The sequence below is a fragment of the Sus scrofa genome, chromosome 9 (assembly GCF_000003025.6).
Source record: "Sus scrofa isolate TJ Tabasco breed Duroc chromosome 9, Sscrofa11.1, whole genome shotgun sequence".
Taxonomy (NCBI): domain Eukaryota; kingdom Metazoa; phylum Chordata; class Mammalia; order Artiodactyla; family Suidae; genus Sus; species Sus scrofa.
In genome coordinates this window covers 4,712,472-4,731,089 of record NC_010451.4, presented here as the reverse complement: position 1 = coordinate 4,731,089, position 18,618 = coordinate 4,712,472, and the positions used below count along the sequence as shown (strand labels likewise).

Below are 18,618 nucleotides of genomic sequence, written 5' to 3'. Positions count from 1 at the left end.
GTGTAGGGGAATACAGGAACTTTGGCCATTGTCATTCTTTTCTCATACCCGCTCCTAAAAGCTCCACAACACGTGCAACACTACCCGTCATTTTCAGTTTATGTAACTACTCCATCTCCGTAGATCACGTCCAATTTATCTGTATGCTCCTGACCCACATGGTATCTGACACTTGGTGACAGCATGCAGGAGAGGAAGACATGCGAGAATAATGACACATCATTTTAAGCAATTCTGCAAACCTTTTTTAAAAGTAAAGGATACTTTATTTACGATGTTTCTTGGAGTTTTGTTGTACAACAATGGGACAGAATCACACACATTTCCCTGTGCTGTACAGTAGGGCCCCGTTGCCCATCCATTCCAAATATAACAGTTTGTATCCCCCAAATCCCCCAAATGGCCACCCATCCCACTCCATATTATGCCTCATCCTTGTCTCCAGGGACCCTAAAAGCTCTCCAGGGATTGGTGGAACCACATTCCCAGGTGCATCCTACACTATAAAGCATCCCTCCTGCACCATCGGAAACATCAAGACGATTGCCACTTCATGGCCTCTATGCGAGTTAACACCGGTGGTCCCTGGTAGGTCTGTGGGTTTGGGATTCTGCATGGGCTCTAAGGAAATGAAGGGTTGGTTTCAGAAAGTGTCGCTGTATCATGTGATCCAAAGGAATTCCAGGATGAGAAAAAGCAATATGATCTTAGAGTGTTTGAGTTTTTAAACACTAGGAAGACTGTGTTGCACATTTGCACAGTATTTCTGAATCAGCTAACGTCACACAGGGCGACAAATTGCAAAGAGAGGTTGACAAATAGAAAAAAAGATCTAGAGAATGACATCTGTGCTGATGGATGAATGGAAAGTGTATTTGCTAAAGGTATTATACATGTTTAGACTGGGAAGGACGCAAGAAAAAAGATGCCCTTCAGCTAATTCAGGAGAAATGCTCATTCGAGCAAAGCGCTCCTCAAATATCTCAAGTTCTTTGTGAGCCAAAGATGAATGTCCACTAATTAAGTGTGGACTTTTATTGACAGATCAAACACTTTATGTTTCTTCCAACTCTTTAGAGGGATTATGTCCTTTAATGTGCACAGTCATACTGTGATGTGTTTTTATCCATGATCCATCCTTGTTTCACCAACACAGAAACAGAGACAATGAGATGCTTTAAAATTGGCTTTAGAGCCTGTAAAGCAAAGTGGTGGCATCCAGGATTTACCTTCTCCTGGCAGACTTCAGATCCCGTGCCAATAACTGCCAAGATCCACAGCCAATGGGTCTCATTGGAAAGCAGATCTGGGGTTTTAAGGAGACATTAAGACATTAAGGCATTTGCTGCTCAATTCAAAGACTTAGTCCACATTTGCAGCTGTCTTGCACTGTGGCACACGATCTCAGAGAACTAGGAGGGCCCTCACACTGGAATTTATATATTTATATATATATATATATATATATATATATATATTGATTGATTGATTTGGAGAAGAGATAAATACAGGTTGTAGGGAATTGGCAGGCAGGAAAGTCCCCACGTTTGGGAAAATGATAAGGCAAGCCACTTACAGGAGGCCCTGGAGGCACACAGTCTTATGCATGAAGGAAGCAGTGAAGGGCACAGAGGAAGAAGGGAATGGAGCCAGTCCTGTGAAAACCAGTGTGTAAAGGAAAATGTTCACCTGTATAGAAAGTGTGTTTTGAGTGGATATAAGATGCATAAAGCTATACGTAAACACTACATTTAAAGGGGAGTTTTGTTACTGTAAATAGTTATGAAAACATAGGTATTCAGGCCGAAAGACTGTGGATAAGGAGAGAGAATAACTGAAGACAGAGGTTGATACTGGAACACAGGTGATGTGCCCACAGTCGGGCCTCCCACAGACAAATCTAAAAGAGACTGGTAAGGATAACACCCATGAATTTAAACGTGTGGATTTATTGTCTCAGAGTTTAAGAAGGAAAAGTGTAAGATGTATGGCTGGTTTTGGGAGAAACACTGAAAGTTTGAAACATTGGATTGAAAGCATCCGGGGAGAATCTTTTGCAGAGTGTTCAGACCATGGAGAGACTAAGCTGGCTAAAAAACTTAGGGAGTTGCAAACCTGAAAAACATTCTTTTCACAGTTGCTAATCTGGTTATGATCAAGCAGAACGATTTTCTACCATTGCAGATTCCTCATAGCTAAGCTGGCTATAGAGTCCAGTTCCTGAAATACCCTTACTCTGAATTCAATGAATTTTGTCCCTCACTTCCAATTAGCCGGTGATGAAGAAGCATAGAAGATGATAAGCAAAGATGAGTTAAAGGGATCTTGTTTGTTCCCGTAGTCAGGGACCAAAAGGAAGCCATCAGGTCCACTTAATACATTTCATTGAAAATTAGGACGACATGCAGATACATAGAACCGGAGGACTGGTCACATAATGACATTGGAAAAAGAGACAGAAAATTAGCGAGAAATAGTTGGGATAGAAAAGATGAGATGGGATACCCCTAACTAAGGTCCATTTTACTACAATAAACTAACTTTGTCTTATCTTTAACTTATGAAGGCTTCACAGGCAATAGAAGGTGAAGCAGCCCTTGCCCTAGGCACCAGGTGAGCATGCTCACCTTCAACGGCTCAGTCTTCATGCCCTCTGTCCTCACACTCATCGGGATTCCCGGACTGGAGTCCGTGCAGTGCTGCATCGGGATTCCGTTCTGTGTCATGGACCTTATTGCTCTGAGTGGGAATTCCCTGATCTTAGTGATAGTCAAACACGAAAGCAATCTCCATCGTCCTATGTACATTTTCTTGGCCATGTTGGGGCCACGGACATTGCACTTAGCACCTGCATTCTCCCCAAAATGTTAGGCATCTTCTGGTTCCATTTGCCAGACATCTCTTTTGAAGCCTGTCTTCTGCAAATGGGGCTTATTCACTCCTTCCAGGCCATTGAATCCGGGGTCCTCCTGGCGATGGCCCTAGACCGCTACGTGGCCATCTGTAACCCCTTGAGACACGCCAGCATCTTCTCCCGACAACTCCTGACTCACATGGGAGTTGGGGTGACACTCAGGGCTGCCATTCTCACAGCACCGTGCCTGGTACTTATCAAATGCCGTCTTAAACACTATCGAACTACCGTCATCTCCCACTCTTACTGTGAGCACACGGCCCTCGTGAAGCTGGCCGCTGAAGATATCCGGATCCACAAGATCATTGGTCTGTTTGTTGCCTTCACCATCTTAGGGCTTGACATCATTGTCATCACTGTGTCCTATATTTCGATCTTTATCACTATCTTTCAGCTGCCCCAGAAGGAGGCACGATTCAAAGCCTTTAACACCTGCATCGCCCACATCTGCGTCTTCCTGCAGTTCTACCTCCTCGCCTTCTTCTCCTTCTTCACACACAGGTTTGGTTCTCACATCCCGCCCTGTGTTCACATCCTCTTATCCAACCTTTATTTGCTAGTCCCACCTTTTCTCAACCCCATTGTCTATGGCGTGAAGACCAAACAAATTCGCGACCATGTCCTGAATGTGTTTTTTTCCAAAAGACATCTTGATCATTAGTGGCTCCTTCTGTAGAAATTTTAGGTTGGTTCAAAGACGCAACCTGAAGATGGTGAACACCTGTCTACATTTGAAAAAAACATTTAAACGCCAATGCTCAGAGTTTAAGGAAGTGTTTAACAAACTCTCAAATACTTAAGAATTTTGATTTGCTATTGATATAAAGAAAAACTCTCTTAAGTTGCAATTTTAAAATGTTTTTGTAATTCTTCTGTTTTGGTCCTGTTTGTTTAAACCTGGAATTTCCCGTATGGCAATAAGTATGCCCATATACAAAACAAAATTGTAGAAAACACTTCATTTCAGGAAAGTTCCCAGAATACATTAATATGTTTTAACTGCTTCACCAATCCATACTATAACTCTGGCTAGGTCTCAATTTCAAATATCTGCTTGTGCATCTACCCTTTGATAAATTTGGTATCAGGTATGTATTTTTATCTACTTTCCCAAAATAATAATGAATATATAAGTAGTGTATAAACGATAATATCAACACCAGCAACACAAAAACTGGATGATGCTAACCAAATTCTGTGAACACTGAGGAGATGGCATAGGTACGAATAAGAAAAAGTTAATAAAAATATTAGGTATATGCAAAAACATATTTTTTAGTCAAATAATTTGCTCAGTACTTAAATAGAAACCATCCTTCCACAGACAGACATTGTAATGTTTTTACCCAATTTGAGTTTTACCTGAAATTAGAGGTTTAAGTTTTAGCCCTGAACACTTACACCAAAACATTTCATTGCTTTTGGAAATTTCATACTGCAAGTATCTTGAGTACAGGAACTGTTTCTAATTTATGTTTGTGTTAACAGTAAGACAATCTCTGAGCCTTCTTTGAAATTCAGGAAAAATAACACTGAATAATGTACAGTTCAAACATTTTCCTGCTGTTGCTCAATGGTATGCAAAAGCAGCAAATCTAGAGGCTCTAAGGTAACACACACCATCATCTTACAGAAAATTTGCACGGTAGAGATTATGCCGATATTAGTAAAGTAAACAAGACGATAACTTGAGCGGATCATTATATAATCTTGAAAGTATGAGCCAGATACGGAACTGACATAGGAGAAACTGGCTCCTCAAAGAGGGACTTCAGCTTTTTCTTCATTCGCTGCTGTTCCCCCCCCCACCACCCCTACGCACGCCTTCATCCTTCTGCAGGATGCTGCATCAGTAGAGATGCAGTTTAAATTTACTTCAATTAGTCTTCAAGACTCAGAACCAATACGATGATTTTTAAGAAGGACCAAGTAGACAGACGTATCTGGATCTCTAGTTGTAAAATTCGTAGTTAGAAAAGACATAACCTATGGAAGTAGTCCACTACCAAAAGAAAGAAAGAAACAAAGAAAAAGAAAGGGATAATGACATTCAAGAAGCAGAGGAAGAGAATAATTAAAAAAAAATCTTGAATGAAACAGAAGTGTGAGTCATAATGCACTTAATTTTTAATAAAATTTGTCTAAATATGATGTATATGAAGAAAGGAAAAATACAGCAAGAGAAGTAATAAAACAATGTATTAGTGTATATCAGACATACAGACATATGTTGCATGAGATAATAAAAGCTTAATTTACTTGAATTTCATCTTAACGCAGTAAGTGTTTCAAAAAGTACTGGCATCCATATTGCATAGTGGGTAACTGGTGAGGACCTCAACAGCTCAAAAGAAAGTAAAATGGCAAATACGCGGATTCTTTCAAAAAGATCGTCATGCAGAAAGGACACAGAATAGGGGCAGAAGTATACGATATTCCTGAATAAGGAACCGAGGCAAGCAGAGAGTAATGACAATAAGAGATTAATGATGCGTGACCGGGAGAACCAGATTCCAAAGTATAAAGCACAAAAATGCATCGAGGAACAGAAAGGACCTTAGTAACATAAAGGGTGTTAAACAGCTATGTTTAAAAAGCCCAAGTTAGGTAGAAAAAACAACCTCGTTGTTTGAAGAAGACAAAATTTTCTCTTGGCTTCAGATACATGATTGCATTTATCTTCCAGAGGACGAGGAAAGGCAAACAACAGAAACCATAAAAATGCATTATGATACAGAAAAAGTAATTTTCAAATGAGATTGTGAGGTATAACTTGGCCATGGGTTGAAAGTCCATCTTCTTAAGCCTATAATTCATTTGAGAGGACAAGAACAGGGTGCAATAATCGAGCCACTACTTTTTGTCTTTAAAGGAGAAGATGAGATATAGGTTAGTTAGTAAAGCTAACAGTTCCGTTGAAAATACAAGCAAGGTAATGACTTTACCTTTGTAAGAATAAGGAGAATTTAGTCTTTGATTGGGGTGATTAGAAAGAAGTAAGTAATACAGCCACTAGGGCAGGCATGTTTCTTTGCTTTTTGAAATATAACCTCAAAGGAAAAGTGCAAATAAATTACCATAAATGTGAGGACATAAATCATTTTTCATATCCCACAAGCCTTGTATGTGTCCCATTGCTCATTACAATCTCTATCCTCCCCAAAGGTATCTTTATACGAATATCCAATATAATTATATGTTTGCTTGGCTCTATACTTTTTGAAACTAAGCATGCATTCTTAAATGTTATAGTTTATTTTGCTTCTTTTTAAACTTGATATAAATAGAAGCACATACTATATTTTTTTATTGTTCTTCTTATGGATTTTTATCCTGGATATTTTGTGTGCCTCTTTTTATGCTCTTCTTCTTCCTGCATAATGTACTATGGAAAGAATAACATTTCTTTACCCATCCTATGCCTGGAGAAGAGTCAAGTATGAAGAACAGATTTATAATCATTCTCGTACATGGATCTTGCTGCACTTAGAGTGATGACTTCTGCATCTAAAAACGGCTAATTCATAGGGTACCAACACGTTCCAACATGAGTAGATAATGTAACACATTTCTGAACTGCTTGCGTCAATTAAACCCACTGGCAGAATCTAAGAATCTGCATTACTGGAATCTTTACTAATACATGATACAGCCCTTCATAATTTTAGCCATATAGTATATATATAAAAGTAGCATTTGCGACTGTGGTTGGCACTTTCCAAATGAATAACCAGATTGCATTACAGATAGGACACACACCAATCCGAGAAACATCTCAACTCTCCACCTGATGCAGGGGTCATCTGCTACCCTAGACTCTGTCTAATGAGCTGAGTCCTCCGCTGAAAGGCACATCAAATCTGGGAGTGGCGCAGACCCTCGGTGCCTCTGTAGGCAGTATCATTTTGGGACCAGTCCTTAGAAGGGCTCTGTGCTCCAAGATCTGCAGCATGCAACAAATCTGACCTGGAAAGGGGAGGAAAACACAAGCAAAACGCTCAATAGATCCACGTGCTGACTAGTAGCCTACTTGAAAGCAGCCCGACCACGGCTTTGCACGCTGTATGAAGGCTCTTCAATAGACCAGCTGGGTTTGTTCAGCAGAGAGGACAGGAGAGAGAATACTGTGCTCTGAAAAGCCATCCCTAGGGATGCTGAAGGTAGGTTTGGATATAACTAGAACATGGGATTCTCAAGCGTATATGTATCTTAAATTAAACTACATATTAAACATATTTTAGAGTATCAAAGTTCCTGTGACCCAGAGATGCTGAAAAATCCCATGATCTCCGTCTCTAAGCAGAAGCATCTTCCTTCACTCCATCTGCACACACAGGAAGCATAGCACCTGGGCACTGCTGATTTTTTTCAGCTTGCCCTTTGTCTTAGCAAGTCTTACTTCTTACAGAGCTTACTACACAATCAGCCCTGTCTTTCCAAACCTTTCCAAACACACTTCTGCCTGGGGTTCTGAAGTGCATCTGGAAATCCTCTGAATACCCAAGGATGGCCAAGAGGAAGTGAGAATAACTAAGAAGAGGCGGTTATGTGTTTTGTTTCCAATTTCCTTTCCTTGAAAAGCATGCAATAAAGCAGGCCAATTTTCTCAGTCAGGGAATGGAGTCCAGCTCTACGTGCACCCCCACGACGGCCTTCCTTTTCTCTGCCACACATCTAAGCAGGAGAGGAGCCACAACCTCTGGTGCTGAAAGAAACACAACTGCACTTTGACTAAGAGAACATTGTCATCTCCAGGCTGGACTCGATATTATCAGGCCCCCTGGGAAATGAGGAAGAAGATTGTGCTGAGAAATTCTGGTTGCCCCTCTGGTCCTAAAACTCCTTCCTTGCCCTAGAGAGTAAAACGTAACTCTCAGGATTTGCACGAGGCCATGGAACGTTGGTCAGCAGGGAAAATTATGTTAGAAAACACAAATCATCCACAGCTGAGACCAGCAAAGAACAGCCTCCTCCTGCACTTCCCACTGCTGCTCTGGATGCTGAGTAAGTGGATGCTTAGGTACGTGTATCCAGTTAAGGGGAGATAAAAGCAGGTGTCTTGAAGTACAAACACAAGTACAGGCAGTGAAGACAGACTGTAGGGGGAAAAAAATCCAAGTCGTAAAAGGAAAGAGTATAAATATATTTTTGATAAGGTCTGATTTTGAAGTTCTAGGAAGTATGATTCAAGAACAGTACTAATAAATTCGAGACTCTGCGTGGGAAGATGGAGGGTTGAGGGCAGGTAGCAGCCACTGGGGAGGCCGAGGAACCTGCAGATGTTTGACCTGAGGAAGAAAGCATCTTTAGTGCCTTGAATCTTTGTGCTAATATATCTGAAGACACAGAATTCAAAAAGCAGGACGCTCGTTCAGAGAAGGCATCAGCTCAAGACAAGGAGATCTTTTTGTGAGGCTTGTGCATAATTGGACAGTCTTGGGACGTATGCTCATAGTCAGATGTCAGGAAGCAAGACTGAGGAATTCTGTTCGAAGACGGTGATTTGGCAGCATAAAATTCAAAGCATTCCGAATTTAAAATTTGAAGAGTTTGAGAAATGGAGAGTTTGAGGGGGCGGTAAAGAACCAAGAATAATATCCAGAAGCAGGGACTTGACTTACAGAGAAATACGTTGGAATGCTTAGGACAACAGCACTTTGAAAAATTACAAATCTGCTTGATTTAGACAGTTAATCCCTTATGCAACCAACCTCTGTCATGTCGCTTCAAAAGGAGATTCTGCTGTGTAGCACTGGGATCTATGTCTGGTCACTTGTGACGGAGCAGGATAGTGTGAGAAAGAGAATGTATATGTGTATGTGTGACTGGGTCACCTTGCTGTGCCGTAGAAACCAGCTATAATGGAAAAAATAAAAATCACTACTTAAAAAAAGAAAAAAAAAAGATAGATTCATCAATGCATGCTCTTGTCATCCGACAGCTGACCTATCTAATGCATTGCTGGTATTCAGCGACTGGAAAATGTCAAGGGCTGCAGCCTCTATTTTGCAGTGAGAAAGTTGTTCCAGGGCTTCCTCTTTCGGTCTCTCCTGGCCCCCAAGGTTTGTCCACCTGAATGCACCATGTGCTACTCTCTATGGAATATCTTGGACGGTTCTCAACCAGGCCAACTCCCTCATGTTTTCGGTTCGGCTTTCACAGAAAGTCAACCTTTCCACCCCCTTCAGCAGCAAGTAGCCTTGATTTCTGTGTAAGCATCATCTCTGTCAACACCACCTCCACATGGAGACCTCGGCTTCCAGCGTCAATCATTTCACCACACCTCTAACCAGCCAGCAGCTTCTCACGCCGCTCCTGGAGAAATGCACGAGGTCTCTCCTGTCCTCCACTGGTACTCGCTAACCTCTTCATTTTATTAACTGATACTGCAAACTGTCTCTCTAAGTCTGGAGAAGAGGCTGTGTGAGGAGCTGCAGATGCTTATCTAACTGGCGAATATATATGACTTTGTTTCCTGAATCAGAATTCCCATGGTCAAAAAAACACACTGCAGCTGCCACTGTCTATCTCCAGCTGACTGTCTGCGTCCTGAAGCCATTTCATATTTCAAATATCTTTGGTGAGAAGGAAGTTCAAGTTCGGAGAGGCCATTGATTAGAGTAGTCACAACCCTAGAAAGGGGCCTTCAACCAATGTTTTTAAAGAAGGATCAGCATGTTCTGTAGAAATAACCAGCCTGCTGGTCTAAGGTGAATGGAGAGTAAAGAGGACAAAGAAAATATACATTGGGGGTGGGGGAGTGCAGGGAGAAAACAGTGAGGTACAAGGGTTCCGGTATCTCTTTGTTTAAAGCATTGTTCCCTTTTCTTTTTTCCCGCTTATTTCCACCAACTGATTAGAAGCAGAAAGGGAAGATGGAGTGGGGCAGGAAGGAGACCCCCCACTGCACAGCCTGATCACATTGGCGCCATCCCAAGCGTGGCGTCCAAACACTCAGCTTTTATGCTCTGGGGACCACTGGGTGTGGATGGATGCTGCTGCTGCTCAAGTGTACACTGGTGAAGCTTTCCCTGGGTCTTCATGTTGGCAAGTCTCATTCATTTGTGAAAGAAAAAAGATAAATAGGCTTATGAGGTTGATTCTCCTACTAATGGCCTTCAGTAATTGTGTGACTGGCTGAGAACAGGATTAGAGTAAGTCCCAGGTTGGCAAAGGCTGTCCTCTTGCTAAGACCCCTGCCATGCCTATTGCTAACGGCACCGTGTTAATGCCCTCCGTGCTGGCCCTCATTGGGATCCCCGGCCTGGAACTGTCCAGGTTGGATAGGGATTCCGTTCTGTGCCATGTACATCATTGCTTTGATGGGGAACTCTCTCCTTTTGGTCATCATCCAATCGGAGCCCCGTCTCCAGGAGCCCATGTATATCTTCCTGGCCATGTTGGGAGCCACAGACATTGCCCTTAGCACCAGCATTGTCCCCAAGATGCTCGGAATCTTTTGGTTCCACTTGCCAGAGATCTATTTTGATGCTTGCCTCTTTCAGATGTGGCTCATCCACACATTTCAGGGTATTGAGTCGGGCGTCTTGCTGGCCATGGCTCTGGACCGCTACATAGCAATCTGCTATCCTCTGAGGCATGCTACCATATTCACTCGACAACTAGTCGCTAACATTGGCGTTGGAGTGACATTGCGGCCTGCTATGCTGTGATCCCATGCCTGCTGCTCATAAAGTGTCGCCTGAAGCTTTACAGAACCAAGCTGATAGCCCACACTTACTGTGAACACATGGCCCTTGTGAAACTCGCCACGGAAGATGTTTTCATCAATAAACTTTATGGTCTCCTTGGCGCGTTTACTGTTGGAGGCCTTGACTTCCTTTTGATCACTCTCTCCTACACACAAATATTTATCACTGTCTTCCGCCTGCCTCAGAAAGAGGCGCGTCTTAAGGCATTTAACACATGCATTCCCCACATATGTGTCTTCTTCCAGTTCTATCTCCTTGCCTTTTTCTCCTTTTTCACTCACAGGTCTGGGACTTATTTCCCATCATATATACACATCACCTTGTCCAACCTGTACCTACTGGTCCCACCCTTCCTCAACCCCTTTGTCTACGGGGTAAAGACCAAACACATCCGAGACAAGGCGATAAAAATGTTCCGTTCCAGGGAATTCCCTCAGTGGCTTAGAGGATGATGAACAAGTCCAGGATCCACGAGGATGCGGGTTTGACCCTGGCTCGTTCAGTGGTTTAAGGATCCGGTGTTGCTGTGAGCTGTGGTGTAAGTCGCAGACACGGCTCGGATCCCGAGCTGCTGTGGCTGCGGCATAGGCCAGCAGCTGTAGCTCTGATTCGACCGCTTGCCCAGGAACTTCCATTTGCCACAGGGCAACCCTCAGAAAAAGTTTTAAAAAATGTTCTGTTCCAAAGACCAGGCTTAGCATTTGATGGATCTAATCCCTCCTATAAATGTATCGGCTCATCCATTGCGCCTGTGTGATCTAAGCGTCTAGCTAATGGTTGGAGCATCGTGCTACTTGAGGAATCCATTAACAAGCATGTGAAAGATCGTGTTAAAGAACTCCACAGGTTATCGAACTTAAGTCAGAATGCAGTTAGAAGAAACTGAGGGAGCAATGCCACTCCTGGGCATCTATCCAGAGAAAACCACGACTCGCAAAGACACATGTGCTCCGATGTTCACTGCAGCACTATTTGCTACAGTCAAGACATGGAAACAACCTAAATGTCCACCGACAGAGGAGTGGATCCAGAAGATGGGGTACACAATGGAATGCGACTCAGCCATTAAAAAGAATGACACATGGATGGACCTAGAAACTATCATGCGAAGTGAAGTCAGCCATACAATGAGACACCAACATCCAATGCTTTCACTGACATGTGGAGTCTTAAAAAAGGACAGACTGAACTTTGCAGAACAGATGCTGACTCACAGACATTGAAAAACTTATGGTCTCCGGAGGAGACAGTTTGGGGGGTGGGGGGATGTACTTGGGCTGTGGGATGGAAATCCTGGGAAATCAGATTCTTAGGATCATTATACAACTACAGATGTGATCCATTCATTTGAGTAATCATAAATAAATAAATGAATAAATAAAGGAAGAAATGGAGGGAACCAGATGAGAAGATGCTTGAAGACTAAGCACTTGTCTATAACACACGACTCTCCTTGTCACCTGAGGTCAGGTCTGGATGAAGTAAACAAATGTGGAGACGCCTGTGCAGATCACAGTAAAGAATAATACCGACACGGACCTTTCTCCTACTTGGAGCACCAGGACCAACCTCCTCTGTGTTAGTGAACTAGTCTCTCTACCTTCTTTCTCCAACCATTGTAAAATCTTCCTTAGTGATTACTTTGTGCCACCAAAATCTATCCCTTGAATAGCTCCTTCTCGTTAATTACAGATATAAATATCTTCTTCTTGAAGGCTGTTCTCATTAAGTAATTCATGGTATTAAGTTTGTGATTCTCATGATGTAAAATGTACTTGCACAGACAAATTTAAGACTGGGCCACACAATACTAGGCTTCCTTTCCGTTGTTCTTAAATGCTCATTTAATTTCTTCATTTGTTTAAAGAGCAATGTGAATAAAGCTTTGGTATTTGAGGTTTGCATGAATGTTACAAATGTGGAGGCATGTTGTAGACTTACTGCAGGGAATAGTATTCAAAAGTTTGTTCAATTATTTTCCTAAGTCAACAAGCAATCACCTTTTGACCTACTAAGGATGGAGTTAGACCTGGACAGAAATAATGGAAGTTGAGATTCTCACTATATTGGTTTCCCAAAGACTCTTTCTTTTTCTTTTTTCCTTCTTTTCTTTTTTTTAATATAAAATAAAAATTACTTTGTTCTGCATTAAGATGCTCAAATGCTAATGATAAAATTTCATGGAGAAACTACATTTTGCAAGCCCATCATTAATGACTGCATGTAATCAAATGTCTACCGAGAATATTTAATACAAAAAGCAGATTGAATTTTGTCAGAAAAAAAATCAATGAGGAAGTGGTGATATGCATGAGTTCAGAGTCAAATGAGCTCAGCTCGAAACTTCATTTTGCCACTTCCTAACTATGTGAATTGGAAAACAATTTATTGTCATAAATTAAGCTGCCTAACCTATAAATATAAAAGAATAGCACATGTTTCTCTGGGAATTAAAGACAGTGGTTTCAATAGTGTAAAGCAGTGGGTATCTGCATGCAATGGACTTCTCGTGCCGCTTGGTAACTAGTAAGGACTCGATTGTCACGTGATCATTTTCATTGTCTTCATCATCACTAATGTTTTCATCATGAAAATCATTATCACTCCTGTTGTGCTTGAGTCCAAACATTATGCGCTGCTTTTCAGATGGTCCAATATCCCACCAAATTCAATGTAAACTTTTTTCATGACCCAGTCTGTTGTCACTTTGGTTGACTTACCCATGCTGAATGCAGTGTTACTGTTGCCTGTTTCTATTTCCGTGTCTATATATCTATGTGTACATAGTCAAGTTGTTAATTTTACGTGATTTTATCACTTATCATCTTAGAGTCCTTTGCTTGTGTTTTTAGCTTTCGATCGAAGTGTATTAAAAGTTCCCACTAGGAATGCGATGAGTGTCTTTTTGATGGGTGTACTTTTAAGCTATGAGTAGTTAGATACTCCTTATTATTACGTACAGAAATATTTAAAGCTAACGCATCTTCCTGCTTGATTGATCTTTGTATTATCGTGAAGGGTTTCTCTTTCTCCAGGAACATCTCTTGCCTCTGTATCCTTAGTCTTGTTATTTCCTATAACTCTTCTAATGTACTAATTCCTCTCTTCTGTAATTGTCTTTTCCTATTTATTATCTTTAGCTTTTATAGTTTGTAGTTTTATAATATCCCTCTGATTTTTTTTCCACTCTCTCTCCTTTAATTTTAATGTATTATGGTGAAATTTCCAGTCCTCTCATTGTATTTACTGATTTATTTATCTATTTGTCTATTTCCTTGGACATATTAAACATCATTACTTGAATGCCCTGACTGATAGTTACAATAAATAACAATTGCGGATCTGTTTTTATTAGTTTTTCTTTCTCTTTGCTTTAAAACTTACATTCCTATTTCTTAGAAATCTCTCACTGGGTGTCAGACATTACACACACTAAATTATGAAGTTGTATTTTCCTCCAGTGATATGCTCTTGCTCTCTGACAAGCCCCGTATAGATTTACCAGCTTAATCTAAGCAAGGATCTGCCTGGGTTGGAGCTTCTTTTCTATTGTATGGGCCAGTGCAGCCCTGGCTTTGCTCGCCACGGCTCTCGAATGTGACCGAGGAGTGCAATCCTCACCCTAGATTATAATCCCTTTCTGTCCACCACTACTTGTAAAAAAAAAAAAAATCTCTTTATTTTTCAGAGGCTCTCTGCTTCTTTGGCCTTCCATGCTATGCAGGTTCAGAGGTGAGCAAACGTTTCCCGTGAGCTCTAGCACGCTATCAGCATTTTGTCTCTCTTCCTTTCCCACCTGGAGTCAGATCCTTATGCTGCCCTCTCTTTTTCTTTCCTGCCCTGAATGCATTCCAAATTCTCTGTTTTTCTGAACCTCCGAACTGGCTTTTTGTAGGAAAAATTGTCCTTCTTGGCCTCCTGCTCCATGCCCAGGACTGATCCGAGACTCTCAGCAAGTGTGGATTCACACCATCGGCTCTCTCTGGTCTCCAAAATCCTCCTCCAGACCTCTCATGGCTTCAGACTGGGTTTCATGCATTTTAACTTCTTTGGTAATAAATGGATTTGCTTGTTTGTTGGGTAAATTTTTGCCTCTAGGTACCCTTTCATGTTCCTCTGGACTAAATTACACTTAGGATTTTATATGCAAAATATTTTTATTTACCTTATTTTCCCCTTTTAACACGTTTTTAAAATTACGCTTGGAAAACTTTGCAAATCTCAACATTATATATGGTCTTTAATATATATGAGATTGTTTGTGATACCTATGCATATGAAAAACCTATCCGCAAGGTAAAATTATACCCGATTTCATGAAAAATCCATAGAATGTTATTCTTTGAATAAATATCTATTTAACTTAATACCTTTTATTGTATAAAATGCAAAAAAATGTAAATCCTTCTTCTGTTTTCTTTCCTTGTTCTCTCAATAGAGCTAATGAGTGTGATATTCAGGCTTTTTTCTATCTGAATGCATGCAGACTTATTTTTAATAAAAATGAGATCATATCATGACTATTATTCCTCTGCAGTTTTTCATCTACCGATATATAAAAGAGACAACTCCGTAAATCACAAATTTTGGATTTCTTTCATTTTAAAAATTCCCAAACATTGAATATTGTAGAAGCACTACAATAGTCAGTTAATTCAGTTAATTTTTGCCCTAAATAAACCTTTTTTCAAACATATTGATTATGCTATAAATGTGTGTATTTTCATAGGTGGGTAAGCATTTTTCCTGTATATATTGATAGAAATAGAATCTCTCTCTCTCTCACACACATACACACACAGTCTATCCTCGTTATTTTCTGTAATTACATTGTGTGAAGTCACTGCAAACACTGTATTAGTAAATTCTGAGCCATTCTGCTTTGGAGAAATATAGCAATAAGTTCCTTTGGGCTTCTGGTCACATTTTTATCAACCAAATTAAGATAATATTTGTGTGTGTGTGTGTGTGTGTGTTTCTGTTTAAAGACACATTTTCATATGTATCAAAGGCTCTTCATATCTATTTCTGACAAGTAAGGAATCGTAGGCAGTATTTCATTATAATAAAATACTAGCTGAGAAGAGCTGAGCATTTCTCTGACCCTGGGTACTGTGTCTAAATTTCTTTGGATTTCATCCCAACAAGAGTGTCCATCACACCTTTCGTCTGTTCGTTTTGTCCACTACATCTTATTTAACTAATTTCACTCGTGGATCCACAGAGGGAGCCGTTTTCCCGTTTTGTCAGAGCTTCATCACACACTGAAGATGTGACGTAAGCTCTTGTCCGAGAAGCCGCCCATGAGGCTTGCACTTTGCCTCCTCCTTTGCCGGAGGCACAGGGGTTTCCGTCCATCACCATGGACCACACGGACCACACAGACCACTGTGGTCTCGCGCCTCAGGGAAGCTCATCGCACACCCATATTTCTCTCACAAGGTCCATCGCAGCCTGTGTCCCCAGGCAGCCCTGCGGCCCTGTGCTGGGGGGCTGTTTTAAACAGGAAAATCACCACCAGAGAAACTGAGAAAAACATAGAACCAAATAGACTGCCAAAAGGGTGCTCACAAGAGCTGAGTCAAGAAAGCAGAGTGTCACCTTGCTGACCGGGCTGAGGACACACACATTGGGCCACCCAAATGTTTTGCTGTTCTGTCCACCAATGATGATGAAAACCCTGAGGACTGGTTCGGGTTTCAGATAAATTTTAAGAAGCAGGTGACATCACAAACACTGAATCTCTAAATATAAGGACCATATATATAAAAATATATATGCATATACAAATACAAATGTATATGTGTAGATACATATTCACACACAATGCATTAATGACTAATGTCTAATTATAAGTTATCAATGTATTTTAACTTATTAAAATAAAGAATGAATGTATAAAGAGAGCATTTTGACCCTGACAGTTCATGAATCACTTTTATTCAAACTTCTCCTTTTTCACTATTAATTTACTTGGGCTCATTTCAGTGTACTATGTCTTGCAATCAGTTTTTAGAGTGAAGAAATTGAGGGGAAAATTTATAATATAACATTTTATATAAATTAAAATACTATAAAACTTATTTTCTCAGAATTACTTATGGAGAAAAAAACTCAACTTACACAAAATGTAAAGCTCCCCAAACCCATTTTACTGCTGGATAAAACGGGGACAATATTATTGTCCTTGGCTAACTCAGATAGTTATTCTTCCTTAAAAATCTGACTTAGGATACGCATAAAAACATTTCGTTTAAACATGAATGTACATAATAGGAGAGAGGTCGTTTACATAACCATCATTCATTAATATCATCATTGAAGGTGAAGCTTCCTCCCCACCCTTATTGCTGAAATCATACATATTCTCCCCTATAACTAGAGGAAGCTAAGTAACAATGCTTTGCAAATAGGCTCTTTAGGAAATGGGTTACCAGGAGAGGGACAGGACCAATGGGAAAGGCAGGGATTCTGACATGAAGAAGTACCATCACAGGGAGCTCAAAAGAAAGGAAACCGTAAGAGGAAAGGAATCTGACGAGCACAGAGCCCTGTAAGCAGACTGAGCCACAGGGACGTGTGGGGCCATGATGAGTGGGGACGCTTCCGAAAGGCCAGAGTCACAAATTCAAGAGTCTTTTAATTAAAAGGAAAAACCAATCATATTTCTTACCGCATAGTAAAGCATTAAAAGACAACCCGAAAGCTAACAAAGCGACGATTCATTTCCAAATTGAACAAGCCTATGTCCTCTAGAACATTGTCCTCAGAACTTTATATGCTGGAAGGTGAACACGTGACAGTTCGTTTCCTCCAATCTACGCAGCTTAACTGCAGTAAGGCTCTGCTGATAACTTTGCTGCCTCAGTCACGGCTGGAACACAGCCAGGATTAAGTGGGATATTTAAAGAAAGAAAAAAACATATTTTTTAACCTTAATATTTCTTAATTTGTTGGGAAATTAAAAAAGTAAAGAAAGAACCATGTACACCTGCATTTGATGACTGATTGTACCTAGGAAGAGGATGAGCTGTAGAAATAAAGCATTTGTTCAAAAGACTCCCAAAACCACAATTCTACCATGGACTTGGAGAAGAGACTTGTGGCTGCCCGACGGGAGAGGGAGGGAGTGGGAGGGATCGGGAGCTTGGGGTTATCAGATACAACTTAGAATAGATTGACGAGGAGATCCTGCTGAGCAGCCTTGAGAACTATGTGTAGATACTCATGTTGCAACAGAACAAAGGGTGGGGGAAATGGATACATGTAAGGATAACCTGATCCCCTTGCGGTGCAGGGGGAAGGAATAAATAAATAAATAGAAAACAAAACAGAACAAAACAACCACAATTCTATCCCCTGTTCAGCTACTAATGTTTTACTTAGTACCTCCCTGCCTCACCATCCTCTTCTAAAAACGAAGGGGTTGGTTAATCAAACTGTCTTGATATTAAAGTCAATTGATATTAAACCAAGATTGATAATCAAGCCTATTAAAGTCAGTGAGCATCCCACACTATTCTCAATTCACTCCAAAGGACCGACGTATGTCTTTGGGAAGACTGGGTGGAGGCATGTAGAGATGTGAAAGCTGATGAGCTGCCACTGTTCCCCAGATCTCTGCATTAAGCCATGCGGTCTAATCTGCCAATATCGGACATTCTATGAGATGAGCAGGTCGAACTCTCCAGACACTTTTGTTTAGTTATAAGTAAGAGTTACAAGCAGAAATATGAATGAGCTCTACACAGACAACCTGTGACACATGAAAATAGTATGTAAAAGCTGCTTGCTTCATACAGAGTAAACACATATAAGTTAGATGCAAAAATGAAATATGGCTCTGAACTAGAATTCAAAAATCTTACATGCTGGGAGTTCCCATTGTGGCTCAGCAGTAATGAACCCGACTAGTATCTATGAGGATCTGGGTTCAATTCCTGGCCTTGCTCAGTGGGTGGCATTGTCGTGAACTGTGGTGTAGGTCACAGA

At 40.8% G+C, this 18,618-nt stretch overlaps 2 pseudogenes; both read left to right on the top strand.

Annotated features, from left to right (window-relative positions):
* On the top strand, positions 1,764-3,617 carry LOC110255367 (annotated as a pseudogene).
* Positions 9,982-11,107, top strand: LOC100737197 (annotated as a pseudogene).